The sequence below is a fragment of the Falco biarmicus genome, chromosome 11 (assembly GCF_023638135.1).
Source record: "Falco biarmicus isolate bFalBia1 chromosome 11, bFalBia1.pri, whole genome shotgun sequence".
Taxonomy (NCBI): domain Eukaryota; kingdom Metazoa; phylum Chordata; class Aves; order Falconiformes; family Falconidae; genus Falco; species Falco biarmicus.
Genome location: NC_079298.1, coordinates 1,927,957 through 1,944,360, shown reverse-complemented (window position 1 = coordinate 1,944,360; position 16,404 = coordinate 1,927,957). Strand labels below are relative to the sequence as shown.

The following is a 16,404-nucleotide window of genomic DNA, read 5'->3' as shown; positions in this document are numbered from 1 at the left end:
TTCTCTCATTTTAACTAATACCATTTCAGGCCCTCGGGTTCCTGTTTTACAACAAATTGTGACAATTTTTTCCTTGTTCACTTTTTCCCAGGCCATTCATACTTCTACAAACCTACCTATCTCCTGTGTGGTTTCTAGGTTGAGGAATCCTGTTCAGTCTTCGTATAGAAGCTGCTCTGTACTTCGGAGAAGGGCAGAAATTTCAAAGGCTTCAGCCTGGTTTTTAAGATCAGAACTATACCCATTATTTCAAGACCCACCTGGCCATGGGTTTAGACAGCGAGATCATGATAGTTTTCGTGGAGTTCATTTTGCAGTAGTTGAAGATGTCAACATCAGGCTAGACAGGAACTCCTTGACAGCTGGGAAGACCTACATCACGCTGTCAAACCACAGATCCGTGGTCATCCACAATCGGAGTAAAGTCATAGCCCACTCCAGTGGAAGGCTTTTGTTAGTCAAGAAGGGGAGGATCAGGAGAAGCTGAGGTTCATTGGGAAGATTCATTTCAGTAAGACACGCTGCCCAAGGGTAAAACTAACGTACGGCCTCAGAGGGATGTTGGTGCTTTTTTGAATGGCGTAGGACAAGTAAACCATCCACGACACCAGGGTGTCCCCCCCTGGGCTTCAGGGTAATGGAGCTCAGTGCTTCCCATTCCGGTTCCATCCATGTTCCAGCTCATGTTTTGGGGAGGAAAGGCTGCATTTCCTCGGAGAGCAAATTCCCATCTGTGGGAGCCCTAAGTCAGTGAGGCCAGGTCCCTGGGCTCGCAGAGGGTCTGTGAGGCTGAGGAAGGTGTCGGCACTCCTTACCTGGGACTGCGTTGAGCGGTAGCACCTAACAGCTGCAGGCAGCGTACCTGTTGTGATATTCACTGCAGTTTCTTCCCCTCCAGCTTTGATAAGATGGCAACCTTCTTCAGCCTTCTTGTCCAGTAGTGCGCAGGGCAGGGTGCTTTGCTGGCCCCGAACGTTGAGGCCATCCGGCTGTAGGATGCTGAATTGCCTTGCGCTGTCCCGGCTTCCAGCACAGCGAGGTATCCCTGCCCCTTCTCCGGGGCTCGGAGAGTTCGGAGGTGGAGGGTTCTGCGGGGAAGGCAGGGCAGCACAGGACTTGGAAGTGCCTTTGGGCGTCAGCACCTGTGTCTTCGTGGTGCTGAGAGGTGGGGCAGGCTCTCCACAGGGTGTCTCTGAAGCTTTGAAATTCCATTTGGGGCAGCAGGGAAACACTTCTAGCCCAAGGGGATGCACTGGAAAAGACACTTAGAAGCTGGGGTGATTTAGGGAGTCCTTGTGTGCCTTCTCAGAGTTGAATGGCTGTAGGTGTATAGGAGTTAGTCTGAACCCAGAGCTGGTCAGGAAACTGCCTTCAGCTGGAGAACTTTTTGAGGGCTTCTGAGCAAATAAAGTTCAGTGTAATTAGGTCAGAAATGCCTTGAAGGCCAAAACTAGTTTTCCACTCTTCTCTGTTTTTAATTGCGCAGTGTGTGACTTCTGTGCAAGATCAGTGTGTTAACAGAAAAAGTCTCATGACCTTCTCTTAGTACGTCCCTGCGCCATTCTTTTAGCATCTCTTCCCACCTGCCTATCTCAGATGGGACCCTGAGTGATCCTCTCTCCCCTCAGAAGCAACCAGGTTTCCCCACAGTTAACTTCAACCCATTTTTTTCCAATGGCACTTGATCTTATGCCAGCTCGTGTTCTATACTCTGAGCAGAGTGCTTTGTTCTTCCTTACTTGCAGTCTTAGGGGTGGTCATAGCTCCGAGGCCTCTGTGCTGCTGTAGCAGAAGCTTTTGAGATGTCAGAGCAGAGAGGACCTTTCCAATGGGAGGAGGCAGTTCAGCACCCTGCGCTTGGCTGTCACCCCAAAAGACCTGGATCATCACAAGGTCTACCCAGGGGTTTGCTCTGTCTCCCTCCTGCAGGACTTTCTGGGATTCAACAATGGAATTATTGTCTGTTGATGAAGGCTTAGTTGAGGGTTGCTCATCTCGGTGCCTGGAAGCCCCCCTCATGCACAGCGCTGTAGGTCAGCCGTGGAAAAACATTTCTCATGACACTCCACAGGGAGCAAGCCAAAGAAAGTATTTTTGGCACTGGTGACAGCATTTGCCCGAGGCTCTGTCTGCGTGCTGCTAGTAATGTCCATGGCTGTGTTTCCTTTCTAAATGCATTGGAATTTAGCTGGGTGGTGATTGCGGTCCTGTTTATACCACGTTGCCCTGATGTGCTGTGTATGGAGCCTTCCCCTCATCGCCCTCGAGTAGTCACCTGCTGGTCCTTGGTGGCCAGGGGACTGGAGCGTGAAGGGGGCACATCCACGTGCCAGCTGGGAAGCAAGTGCTCTGCAGCAGTGCTCCCTTCTCACCTCTCGGTTGCGAGCTTTAAACACTAGAATGATTGCTGCTACAACTACCAAGTGAGGGAGAGGTGACCTGTGTCAAAGCTCTGTGGAGAAGGCCAAAAAGAGAAAAATGTTGCAGTGGTTCAAGGCTGGATGTAAGGGTTTGCATTCAGAGATGCTGGTCCTGCCTTCGTTATTGGGTGATGCTAGGCAAAGTCCCTTCACCTCTCGGGGCCTCTGTCTTCATGCATATAAACCCATTAATTTCACTGAAGTGATGCAATGCCTGAAAGTCCGTGAGTTGGCTTTTCAAATGCTCTGGGATCCTCTGCTGGATGGCAGTGTAGGCAGTGGAGCAGATCTAGTTTGCTTATCCCTGCCAGTCCAAAAGGGAAGGTAAAAAAGAGTGATGCTGGTAACCTGCAGCTGAATCCCAGCTGCTCTCCCCTTGCCAGCGAAGCACTGCAGTGTGTGCTCCTTCATCTTCATCCATCTCCCCCAGCACCTCTACGGGAGGAAAATCCATCTGAGGGTGTTGGTGGGTTGTCCATTAGTCGTGGCAGTAGCTTTGAGCCAGGAGGCTCTCCTGAGGGCTGCTAGCTTTCAAAAACCTCCTCTTAGCTCGTGAGTGTGGCGTAAAACTACCTGCCGTGCCAGCGAACAAGTGATAACCTGATCTGCTTGGGACCCCGTGGCTTGGGGTCAGCCCCTTGCTGAGCTGCTCCTGCTGTTCCTCCCCCAGTGCGTGGCTGCTCCTGCGCTTACGCGACAGTCTCTGCAAATATGTTGTTTATTAAATGATCTGCTTGGTTTGTGTCTCCCCATGGCTGCAGGGGCTGTCTCAGGCTGCAGAAGCAGGAGGAGAATGAGAGGGATTCTTTTCTCAAGCAGCGTGCAATGGACCCCACGCTCCAAGAACGCCTTTCCCTTCTCTCCCGTGCCTTCCAGAACCAGAGGGCAAAGGTGCGAGAAGACTCTATGCTTTTCTCCAGTGATATTTTTGCCATTGAGCCGGTGGTAAGCGATAGCTGAGAACCTCTCTTCCTCCTCCTCCTCCTCCCTGAATGAGGTCACTTGGCAGATACCCGCGTCAGCGTCTTGATGTGCCGAGAGGGAAGACATGAGGTTTCTAGTGAGGCTGGGAGAGGTTGTTGCAAAAAGCGTTTCTAAACAGTGAGCTCCTGGCAGGCGGCGAGAGCCTGCCTAAAGCTGAGCTCTGCTGCAAGGGCTGTAAATTAAGGGCACTTCATAAGTGTCCTTACAGTGTTCAGGGGTACTGATTATTATATATAAGGGCAGGCCTTACACGTAGCGTATGGGGATTAACCATGGGCTTTAGTTCACCTATTGAAGAATGAAAAGGTCCTCTATGGAAAGGAGGCCAAGTTCAGCCCGTTTAATCACGGAAAGACCAATCCCTTCATATAATCTGGATTTATACCATGTGTGACTCTCCCTCCCAGCATCGTCTGTGAGCCTGCACGCAAGGCTGGCAGCTTTAAACGAACTTTTTGAGTTTCACTGCAGACTTGGAGAAAACTTTTTGCTTTTGTGTTTGCGCAATCAAAACCTCATGTCCTTCAACGAAACAGAGCCCTGACTGAGTATTTGCATGGTCTGAGATGAAGAATGCCTGCTGCCTGAGCAATGCAAAATCCCTTCTCATCCTGTTGCAAACGCTAGAATAATCCGAGCCTCTTCTTTCTTTTATAGTAGGTGAAACTATTATTTTTTTTTTTTAAGGAAGGGGATCTTGTTCTCTTCTTGGTTACTCCTATAGCCCGAATGAGGCTGAGAGCCCCCCATGTGAGCACAGCTGCAGTTTCACACCACTGCAGCTGAGAGCAGCATGATGGGACCAAGAGCCTGTGTCAGAGCAGCGGGGGTATTGCAGAGAGCGGGAGCCGATCGCCTGAGCTGTGCCAGCTGGTTTTGGAGCATGTCGCAGGGCTCCTGCTTCATTACAACTGGGCTAGGTCTCCATAACGAGCTTAACCTGCTCTTGGGCTCCTGAAGTGCATTAGGGTGAGGTCCAGCAGCCTGGCTGCCCGCTGAGTCCTGGTGCTCCGTGTAGCGCTGTACGGACCCAGAGTGTAGCCTGGCCTCAAGTCTTGAGTGGAAACCTTTCCTGAATGGCTGTGTTGATGTTACAGTTTGCTTAGGACTGGGTGTAAGTGGGATACTACAGGAGTCGTTCCCCTCCTGTCCTGTACAGCGTTATCAATCTTTAGATTTCCATTAATTCCATGATTTATGGACCAATGGGTTTCACATTCATAGTTTTGCTGATGTCTGTCTTCCCCCCTGGCGTACGGGTGTCTTCACATCAAATGTTAGTCTTTTTTCCTATCAAATGTAAAATCTAAAAATCCACTGCTGCTGACTTCCACAACCTTCTCCCCGGTGAGAGTCCCGTAACTTGTAGCGTGGACAGAGACCCTTCTTGCAGCGCCGTGTAAATCTGCTGGAGGGGCCCCACCAGAGCTGGGACCTTGCTGCCTCGGACCTTCTGGCCAAAAGCGGCGGCTGCTCTTCTCACCTATCACCTGTGGTGCCTGGGAGCACCCTATAGAAAGAATCAAACCCTTGGAACAAGTGGCTGGAGGTTCCCAGAGGTTAGGAGGCCGCTGGAGGGACGATAGCCTTGGAAAGGCTCTCTGGGCAGGGTGGCTTTGCAGGGTTTGTGCAGCAGCTTTGCTGTGTAAGCGGGCCGTTAGCTGCCAGGGGTTGCTCTCAGTGGAAGCTGCAGCAGGCTGTTTCAGCCTGTATAAGGTTAACTTGCTGATGAAAATAATAAGAGAAAAGAGGAGGAGCGGTTTTGCAGTCAGCCTGTGACCATGAACGTTTTGAGCAGCCGTCCAAGCCTGTGGGAAACAAGCTGTTCTGTAACTCTGACTTCCTGAGTGCATCTCAAAGTTGATTTATTTTTGCAAAGACACATGGTATGTCAGCAGAAGCATCTGTGGTAGAAGCCCAGGTGGCTGTCAAAGGACAAAGTCCTTGCTTTTTGCTGCACCTTCCCCACCACAGCTTAGCTGTAAGTCACAGTACAGACACGTGGGAGCTGACTCCTTGGAAATGGAAACCAGAGGAAAGGGAGGAAAAGGATTTGTAATCATTGCTCTTACCTTGACAAGTCATCACTGTCTTGTCATTGCCTGGTAGCGACTCCTCAGTGCCACGTGTCAGCTCTGAGCCGATGGAGGTGGTCTTCAAGATGTGCAGGTTACGCAAGTGCTACTGCTGTTGGTGCAGAGGTTGGGCCAGGAGATAACAGCGATATTTGTTCCTGCAAACGTCCACCTCAGCTGAGGTGCCCAGCTGGTCCCCATCCAAATGAGAGGGGACTGCAGAGCACTTTGGTTTTTGGCAGAAGGCGCCATCTCCAGTGGGAGCTATGGTCCATCCCTCCGCTCGCTGTGGGTTCGGTTATTGATGGGAAGGGGCAGATACTGGCTTTGGCGCTGCCTTTTCCCTGAGTGCCCTGAACTAACAGGATGCACTTTGGGGAGTCACTTCAGTACTTGTGTTGCCAGCTCTGCCTTTGGGGGTTTTGGTGTGCTTTGAGCAGTGATTTCCTTTCCATGGATCACCTTCTCCCTCCACCAAACAAAGCAGGCCGACAGTTGGTGGTGCCCCGCTTTCCAAGACCAGCTTTTTCCTTTTCAGGCTGGTGGAGGTTGAGGAGATTCGCATTATTTAGGGGCTGAGGGAGGGGAAATAGGATCTGCATCTATTTATGGTTGGTCTCCTTATTGAGGTCACTTCTGTAGCGGTGAGTCATGGTGTGCCGTCCCCTCGGGTATCACGTTGGCATATGCTGTAGCAAAGCCAGGGCACAACAGCAGGAGTTTTTGTGCTGGATCATCATACATCCACCGTCTGTATTTTATGCCACCTGCCAGCTGCAGCCTGCCTGAGGCTGACATTAAGCCAGAAGTGTTGCAGTATCGTGTTCACAGCACTGCATAGTTGCATTTCTGCCCTGGCAAGCATCCACGGTAGTTTTCCATGATCTGACTCAACTGCCATCTTACGGAGAATATGCTAGCCGCGGCAGACCGCTGGCTCCTGCCGTGTCCTAGGGCTGGTACGCCTATGTAGCAGTAGCCCGCAAGGGTGAGTAGTGAAGTGTATCCTTTTAACCAGCAATTCTTTCTTCCCCGTGGGGTAGCAGGAATGTGAGGAACCTTTCCAACAGCCTATTTTCATTTCCCAGGAGAAATAGGTCACAATATTTTCCAGTTTTATGGTCTGACATACAGCAGTAATGAAGGGAGAAATGACAAAGGTTTCCCAAAACAGTCATGTCCTTCACAATTTTTTTTTAGCCACAGAATAGTAGAATAATGTGTAACTGATGATTTCTTCTTGCCCTCTCCCTTTGAGTCAAACAGTCTGGCGTGCAGCTTCACTGACAATACAGGGAAGCTGATTGTGGACGTACTGCCTGAAGTTTCTGTCCAAATACGTTGAATCCTGGAGAATGGTGATTTCATGTCAGAAGCTCAAGAGGTTTGAGTCTGTTAACTGCTGGTGCAGGTTTTCTTGGGAGTGAGGATATGAGTGCAAGGCTCCATCAATAATGCTGCGTTAGGATTGTTGCAGAGAGCTGTGCGGGTGCATATGAATGGATGGGTTGTGTTGCTCGTCCGTAGGCTTGTCTCCTCTGATGCCTTAGAGCAGTCTCATCTGACTGTGCCTTGGGATCCAGCAGCACCCTGGATGTAGGGAGATATGTCCCTTACCAGGATCTTATTGCACCACTGACTGGCTTCCTGGAGCATGGCAGGACATCTGGTGAGTTATACAGCGTACAGAGAGATGCCAGCAACACTGCAGCGATCACCGTGGTCTCGGTGGTGTTGGGCAAATCATCCCGCTGGGGCCTCGGCCGCTGGGAATAACACCTGCAGGGACCCATCGCCACTCCCTCGCTGTTTGAAGATTTACGCTTGCAGGGTTCTCCCAGGTTCTTGCTGAAGCTGGATTTTTTTTGTGCAGCGGAAGTTCACCATTTTGGTGTTCGGTTTGGGTTATTTTGAGCCAGGATCACATTCTAGTGTCAGAGAAATGCCACGTGGGCACTGACCCAGCTCCGGTTCCGCTTCCGACAGCAGCGGTGATGCAGGAACGGGAGGAGGCCAGGACAACTAGGGCTTTGTGTCATGGGCAATGTCTCATACCCCCTGTGGAGACCTGCAGGCAGCTGGAGCAGATTGCAAAGCCCTGATATTCCTCTTCTGCCAGTTGTTGCCTGCAAGCAGAGGGAGGCTTGGACAGTGAGCCCTGGCCGGGGTAGCCAGCCCTGACGGGACCTTGCCTTTGTTTGTGAGCTGGTTTACAGATCTCTTCTGCAATGATGAAGGCAGGCATGGTTTTCTTTCTTTCTGTCTTTGTAACTAAGAATGGAAAAATCCATTTGACTTGCTAAATCTCTTCTGATCTGAGAAGACGTGTTCACATGGCTGTAGTGACACAGGGATATAAGGGAAGGTTTGGAGGGAAACCGTATCTTTTCTTTAGGTCAGCTGGCACTTCTGAAGAGATCCTTGATATGCCGAAGCCAGCCAGTTTAGTTCCTTTATTATAGCCCTAATTAAAAAAAAAAAAAAAAAAAAGGCAAGCCTTTACCGGGTGCTAGTTAAGGTAAGGGACTTAATTTTTTTCACAGCTGCTTCCAAAGTCTTACACATTTTGTAAGTGTTGTTTGCTCCTTGCTCATCATTGATGCTCTAAATAAAGGCTTACAGGGCTGTGGTTGAAAACAAGAAATGTAACGTTTGAAGGTAAATGGTTTGTTGTCTCCTGTCTTAGGAGGGAGATGTCTGGCCAAATTCTTCAGTTGAAATTTACGTGATCTTCAGACCCCGAGAAGCCAGAGTGTATCAACAGTCTGCTGCGACATCTCAGGTACAGCTCCTTTCTCCTCCTCCTGCTACCCACAGCAAAGGCGAGGCACAAATACTCTTCCAGCCCAGTTGGTTCCCACGGAATTCCTAGGAAGAGCCGGTGGTCAGCAGGGCAGTGCCAGCACCTTCCTGCTGTCCCTGTGGCTCCCAGCTGGTCTGTGCAGAGCCAGGGCTTAGCGCGCCTGGCTCCGACCGCTGATCCCAGAGCAGCCAAAGCAGCGAGCTTTCATACCATGCATTCGTTGTGCTGCAAGGTGTTTGTAAAGGCAGAGAGGTACACAGCAGAAGAGCTTTGGTGGACGAGCACTAAGCCCCTGTAGACCTCCAGGATGAGCCTTTATTACGTGGATGCACCATCGGGCTCCTGAGGCGGTAGGAGCTGAGTGAAACGTGCTCCCTGCCCCTGGGTCACCTCCCGCTCTCCAGGCGCTGCCAGACCGTAGTGGCTGAGCCCTGCTGAGCGCAGGGTGTCTGTGAACGTACCACACGTGTGCTGCTGTCCCTGCGTGGGAATCGTCACCTCGTGGCTCAAGTCTATGCTTCATCTGGGTCGCGTGTTACAGGGCTCGCTGTCCTCAGCAGGGTGAGCACCCTCCCCAGAAGTCAGAGTGCGAGCAGCCTGCTAGACAAGCTTTATGCTCCTCCCGGCTGACAGAAGTGCTGTCAGGTCTTTTTCTGGGAGCAGTTATCACTGACCCACCGAGTTACGCCGCCTTTGCCCTTACAGAGGTGATGGCCTTGCTGTGCTGGCACGGGGCAGGGAATGCTTGCAGCAAGCTCCGTGGTTCAGGTTACCTTGTCCTTCCTCTCCGTCCGTGTGGTGCTGCTTGAGGTGTTTTTCAGGAGTGGGAGGTCCCTGTCAGATTTCCATCCAGGGAACGCTCTGGTTTTCCCCATCTAAGAGGAAGGAGGTGCGAGGCCCGTGGTCCCCAGCAGCCAGGCTCCCGTTCTGGAGGGTGCTGAGATCACTAACCCAGCTGCTTCGAGCCATTCCTTACTGCTCCAAGCTGACAGATACAAAGGCCATGAAACAGCTTTTTATTGATACGGTAATTGCGCAGGGTTTACTTGGCAAATGCCACCTACAGTAATTAACCAGGGCTCGTGTTAACAAACCGCCTTCCTGGCCGCCAGCTGCAGTTGTTAGAGCTGTGGAAGGAAAGGGTTGATTTAAAAAGTTGCTCCCAAGGGAATCCTGGCTCAGCGCTGTGCTCCTGGCCCTGGGATTTTTGCTGTGGTGGTGGGGCTGTCCATCACTTTGCTGCAGGGATCTCCAGGGGTTGTGCCTGGAGAGCTTTTGTTGTTGTTGTGGCAGAGAAATAGGAAAATTACTTACATGCAACCTGGGAGTTACAGGAAACAGAGCTGGGCAAGCGATCGGTGTTTAGAAAGAGGAGCCTGCTCTGGAAAAACCCTCGTGGTCCCTCAGGAGATCTGAACTCTTCCATGGGCCCCTTGGGAGAGGACCTCAAGGAGGTCACCTACCCCCCATCCCTCACAAAACAGAGCTGAGCTGCTGTATCGTCAGGGTGGAGACTGTCCCAGGGTGCAAAAAGAGTTTAAAGAAGAAACCCGTGATCTTTAACTAGGGAGTCATTAATTTTGCTTCTTGACGACTCTGAGCAGTGTGACAGCCTTCCTCGTGCATTTGCATGCCAGTCACAGATCCCTTTGGAGGACGATTTGCAGACAGCGTGTGCCCCTTGCAGGGAATATTTAGAAGCTTTGCCCTAGTGCAGCACTGTGAAATTGCAGTTGGATCTCGAGCCCCACGGGGAAGTGGCTGGCCTCCATGTGTGTTTTTGCAGTTGCCTCCATAAATTGCTTAGCCGAACGCTTCTGGATCAGGTGATTTACAGAACTCATCAGCACTGTGCAACTTGCAAAGCCAGCGGTTAAGAAGTGGTTTGAAATTTGTTTTGTTTAAGCTCAAAATGAACTTTCTTAGTTATTCATGCAAATAAAGCCATGGCTCTTGAGTGCTGGAAGGAAGCACGTGGTGGGGGGGCTCAATCACCTAAAATTCTTTTTTTGTTGTTTTTTTCTGGATATGGAAATGTACTGGGTTACATCTGATTTCTTCCAAAACCCATTTCTAAGCCGCTTTTGCAGGGAGAAGCAAAATCCTAAGTGCTGATCCCTCCTTCACTTGCCGTGTCCTACATCGTGTAAAACTGGATCTCTGTGTTGATGTGGTTGGTTGAGAATCACGTTCAAAACCAACCTCAAAACCTGGGGACGTTCCGTGGGCAAAAAAATGAGTGCCAGAAAGCAGCAGAAGTTAGGGACTTGGGAAACAGTTCTGTGCTGTTGGGCCACCCACACCCCTGTTTCTTTGAATGCCGAGTTGTAATCCCTCCATGATGTGCCAAGGTGTTAACCCGACTGAGATCCGAATTCTCACTCCACAGAACCAGGTGTGGCTTTGGGACTGAGGACAAGGAGGCTGCGGCCCCTCCATGCCCTGGTCCATGTGCTCTGGGACATGCTGTGGTGGGGGCATCACACGGTCCCAGCCCGGGGTACCCAGGCCTTGGCCAGCGGCTGGGTGCTCCTGGAAGCCCCAGCTGCTAGCGAGGAGCGGGACATACTCTCTTTTTTCTTTCTTTTTCTCTCGGCTGTCCTGAATGGTCTGTATTTTACTCTGCTCCTCCTCCTTTCAGGAGAGCACTCTCTGAGGTTCACCTGGAAGGAGAGAGCATAAAACTCCCAGGGTTTCCTAAAGTTCCAGCATCAATGGTGGGGCAGAAGAAAGGATAGCTTCCGCAGACCTTCCAGGAGAGGCTGAGGGCCTGCTGCAGAAGGGAAAGAATGGCCACTGATTTTTTTTGATGATAGTGGCCGTGGGGCATGCCTCACCCATGATTATGGGCAAAACTTGTCCCTTGGAAGTCTTTGTCATTTCCTAAGAGCTTTGATGGTTTAGAACATCAAGTTTTTAATGAAAATTAGGCCACATGTGATGCAAGATGGAAAAATCTTCTGAACAGCGAGCACCCAGTACTGCCTCTTTTCGGGTGTCTGTGCAATAGAAGTACACAGCCCTCTGATGCGTGCCTGAGCTGTGAAGTGTAACTCATCTCTGCTGTCAGCTGGGCTGCGGCTGGATCCACTGAAAAACCACTGAATTCAGCAAAAGCTCCCTAGCTCTTCCTTTCTGGCTTTGGACGTGATCAAACATCCCCGTGCCACGGTTGCAAGCCCAAAGTCAGGGATCACTGAAAAGGCTGTTCCAGGAGGGTTTTTTCCGAGTTGTGATCTAGTCACACGTGGGCTGCTCTTTGCAGTAAGAAGTTGGTTTGGACATTCTGGAATGACTAAGCAGCAGACTTTTATAAAAAAAGAAATCAACTTTCAGTCCCTAAGCTTTAGTTAATGGTGGGTGTCACACAAAAGGAGCTCAAAGGATAGAGGAATAGTTTTGCACAAAAGCCACAGTGACGGTTGTGTACAACTTCTGGGGCTATCTTCTGCTCCTTGTGCTACTCGCTTTCCGTACAAGAGTAGAATGGGATGGCAGTGTTACCGAAATCTCGGAATGAAGAACTTACCGACACCAATGTGATGTAGATAAGCAGACATTTCTTTATGGACGGCCGGGTGCGTGAGTGAGTCCCCTCACGATCGACGCACACCATGGTTCAAAATCATACACCTTGTATAGAACTCATTCATACATATTCATTAAATATCCATGCATAATCGTAAGATTTCCCATAAATCATTAACATACTCTCCTCTCGTACCCGATTCTGCGCAGTAAAGGTTAGAAAGGTCCGGAAATGGGTCTGGGGTACGATTTGGGTAGGTGGTATGTGAGTCGGTGGTCTCGATCTCCCCCTGCCGGAATTACCTGCCACTTGAGGTAACTGTTTCTTGGCCGGCAACTATGGGTTGCTTCACTCGACTCTCCCCAGTTCACATAAATTCTCATTTTGACATTTTAGTACATCCTCCTAGGTTACATATAAACAATCATCTCAAATCTTAAGTCTGTTATCTAAGTTCTAAACATTCCTACTAGGTGATTCTGACCAATTCCTCCGGCCTTGGTACGGGGCTGTACAGAGGGTTTTCTATAGCCGCTTTTTACTATAAGTTTCATTAAAATATATTTTCTTATCCTCTTATATTTCTATTACATGATTGATTTTATAAAATCAAATAATCAATCAAATAAAGTCAATCTTAACTTATTAGCAAATCTAGAACATTTCCCCATCCTCTTATATTTCTATTACATGATTGATTTTATAAAATCAAATAATCAATCAAATAAAGTAAATCAATCTTAACTTATTAGCAAATCTATAACATTTCCCCCCTTTGAAAGTGTTGAAAATCATTATTTCAATACTTTCACATTATTTACATATCATTTGTTTCAACATATTTTGGTGGTGGGCTATACCTTGGTGGACTGGTTGGTACTTCTCTCATGATCATACGATTGATTGCAATTCTATTGGTAAACTGCTTCTTCAAACATGCATATACCAACATGATCATCAAAAAGACAATCAGTAACAGAAACAAAGTTTTGATTAGGGATTGTATCCAAGAGCTCAAGTTCCTTCCTAATTTGTTAAAAATTTTCCCTAACCAGTCTTCTGACATATCTTCTTGAATTGATTCTGTTTCTTTTTCAATTTTATCTAATAAATCCAAATCATGTTCCACATCTTGTGTGACATTTGAAATGGGGATGCAACAGTGGTCCAGTTTATCGTTGAGATATCCACATACTCCATGTTCTTTAAGTAGGAGCATATCTGGTGCCATTCTATTTTGTAAAGTCATTCTAGAGGTCGCCTGTAATTGTATATTCAATTCCTTAAACCCCTTTTTGGTAACGTTTGCTAATTTTTCCACTTGACCAGTTAACTTATAAAGCCATGCTCTGTTTCTATATGATGCTATAGGATTTAAAAGTGATTCAATTGCCCAGCCAATTTTCACTCCTATAGATGGTTCATTCCAATTATCATCATTTGTCTCAGATCTCTTTGTTCGTTTCAGTTCTAAATTTTCTAGAGATCCTCTAAACGGTGATTTCTTCCAAATCGGACACAATGTTGGCATGCCTAAAGTTATTTGTTTCACTTTACCATCTAATGGTAGATGAGTTGTCCAGGTTCCATCACTCAATGCCCAAATTAAATGTCCTGGACTTTGAATAGTAGATTTTCTACAACTAAACATAATTCCTCTTCTGGGTATATAGGCGCTAGATAGATTGAGAGTATTCTTAAGACCTCGACAAAAACAACCATATTTTAAAGCGGCAGCCAAAGGAGGGATTCTTTGAATTATTAAGTCTGCATTGCTGCAATCATACACTTTTTCACATTTCCACCATGGCACTATTTTATTCTCCTTTTCTCCCAATGAAGTTGATCTATCATTGACCCAGGGTAATACTGAAAACACTTTTCCATCCCAGGTAAAACACCAAGGAGTTTTTGCCATATACTGAAAATGGGAATATAAGGTCATAGACCAAACCGAATCCCAAACTATTTCCTTTTCCTGTAGGGTTCGATTCTTTTTCTCACATTTTGTCTCGGTTATCCATACACTGGTGTTTGTTGTAGCCATTTTAGGCTAGTAACACCATCCCTTGTTCCCTAAATCTCCATATAATCCCGGTTTAGCTACAAATCATCCTTTACATTCCCAAATGGTTGAATATACTGGTGATTCTTCCCCAACTTTAACCTTTTGCAATTCCCAAGTTTCCCTAGGTTCTTGTTTACAATCCATTGTCTCATTTTCATATTCTAATTTGGTCAGATTCATGGTTAAGATTCCCCATGGAATAGATTCACCTACTGCCCTCGGTATTGGTAAACAAGCAGTGATCTGCATAACATTTTGTAAATTGGCAAATCCTTTAATCAATCCTACCATCAAATTTTCCTCAGCCGTTTGTTTGGGAATTTCAATCACTTGTTCTGTCTCTATTTGTCTTCCATTCCTGTCCACCAAGTCAGCCCATGATCCTGCCAACACTACCAACCCAAATGGAATCCAAAGAACGATCATAACCTGATATGAAAAATTAGACATTTTTCAAAGTCAAATTTAAAGTCTTTGGGTCACGGTTGATAATCTTCCATGGAATAGGTGCTTTCTTCACTCGAGTATAATGGATCCAAGCATCCGATTCTGCTATCTTGATAGCCGTAAAAGTGGTTAACAGTACTTGGAAAGGTGCTTTCCAACGTTCCTGTAAAGGTTCAGAGGTCCAGGTCTTCACATAGACATAATCTCCTGGTTGGAAATCATGCACTGAATTTTCCAGGGATAAAGGTCTATTCCAAATTACTGCACTCCGAATTGCAGCCGGAGTTTTTCCTAGAGAAAGCAAATAGTTATATACATCCTGCTTTCCTTTTACATGTACGTTTGGATTTGGTTCTGGAGACTCATATGGTTTTCCATATAATAATTCATAAGGACTGAGTGAGGTTCCACTCTTTGGCTGTACCCTGATACGTAATAATGCCAGTGGAAGCGCCTGAGGCCACTTTAGACTGGTTTCTTGACAAATTTTACTTATTTGTCGTTTCAAAGTTTGATTCATCCTTTCCACTTTCCCACTAGATTGGGGTCTCCAAGATAAATGTAGGTCACAATTAATACCCAATACTTTGCTAACACTTTGGACTACTTCAGCAACAAAGTGTGGACCTCTGTCAGAAGAAATTCCAATAGGAACTCCAAATCTCGGAATTATTTCTTGTAATAACCACTTCACCACTTCTTTTGCTTGTGTAGTGCGACAGGGAAGGGCTTCTGGCCATCCTGTAAAAGTATCAACCCCTACCAGGTTGTACCGGTACCCATTTTGTCTGGGTAGCTCTGAAAAATCTACTTGCCAATCATCTCCAGGTTCTACACCAGATTTCAGTCTACCCATTTGAACCTTTTTCTTAATCATTGGATTATTTTTCAAACATACTTCACACTTTGCAGTTACCATTTTAGCTATTCCCAACATCTTAACTGATATTACTTGTTTTCGTAAAGATGTTACAAAGGCTTCTGCTCCCCAGTGACATTCCTGATGTCTCGTTTGAATTATCTCTCTCATCAGAAGAGGTGGAATTACTACCTGTCCATTAGGGGTTACCCACCATCCCGCTAAGTTTTTCTTAGCATTTAATAACGGACTCAATTTGTCATCTTCCTCTGAATATCTCGGGTTTTCCCTAGGAAGGGTTACTGTTTTAGAAGGAATTATTGCCATTTGCAATGCTTGTTTCTTTGCTACCTTTTTTGCTGTTCTATCAGCTAAATTATTCCCAGCTATTATTTTTGTATTCCAAATCTGGTGTGCCTTACAGTGCATGATTGCTACTTGATCTGGCCTTTGAACTGCTTGCAATAATCATAAAATTTCTGTTTGATGCTTAATGTTTGATCCTTGAGAGGACAATAACCCCCTCTCTTTCCACAAAGCTCCATGGACATGCACTACCCCAAAGGCATATTTTGAATCAGTCCAGATATTTACTTTCTTGTCTTTGCTTATCTCTAAGGCTCGAATTAAAGCGATGAGTTCCGCCTTTTGGGCTGATATGGTACTCGCCAATGCTCCTGCTTCTATAACTGTAGTCTCTGTTGTTACCGCATATCCGGCGTATCGGACTCCTTGTTCCATGAAGCTGCTTCCATCACTATACAGTTCCCAGTCTGGTCACTCCAGTGGTACATCCTTCAGATCTTCATGACTGGAATAAACATACTCGATGGCAGCCAAGCAATCATGTTCCAGTCGTCCTTCTTCCTGTATGGAACTTAAAAACACTGCAGGATTTACCAGGTTAGTTGTCTTTAGAATCACATCATCTTGTTCAGTCAATACCACCTGGTACTTCATCATTTGGCTGGGAGACAGCCAGTGTCCCCCCTTCTGTTCTAGGACAGTTATCACCATGTGTGGGACATAGACTGTTATTGTTCTTCCCAAAGTCAATTTCCGAGCTTCTTGTATGAGCATCACTGTTGCTGCCACTGCTCAAAGGCAGTTTGGCCACCCTTTACTCACTGTGTCCAGTTGTTTAGAGAAATACCGACTGGTCGTTTCCAGCTTCCTATCCTCGGGGTTAACACGCCCGGTGCAAGGTGTTGCCTTTCAT

General features: G+C 47.4%; 1 pseudogene; it reads left to right on the top strand.

The window, feature by feature from the left end:
* LOC130157032 (hydrocephalus-inducing protein homolog) overlaps window positions 1–16,404 on the top strand; it is a 67,234-nt pseudogene that overhangs the window by 31,645 nt on the left and 19,185 nt on the right.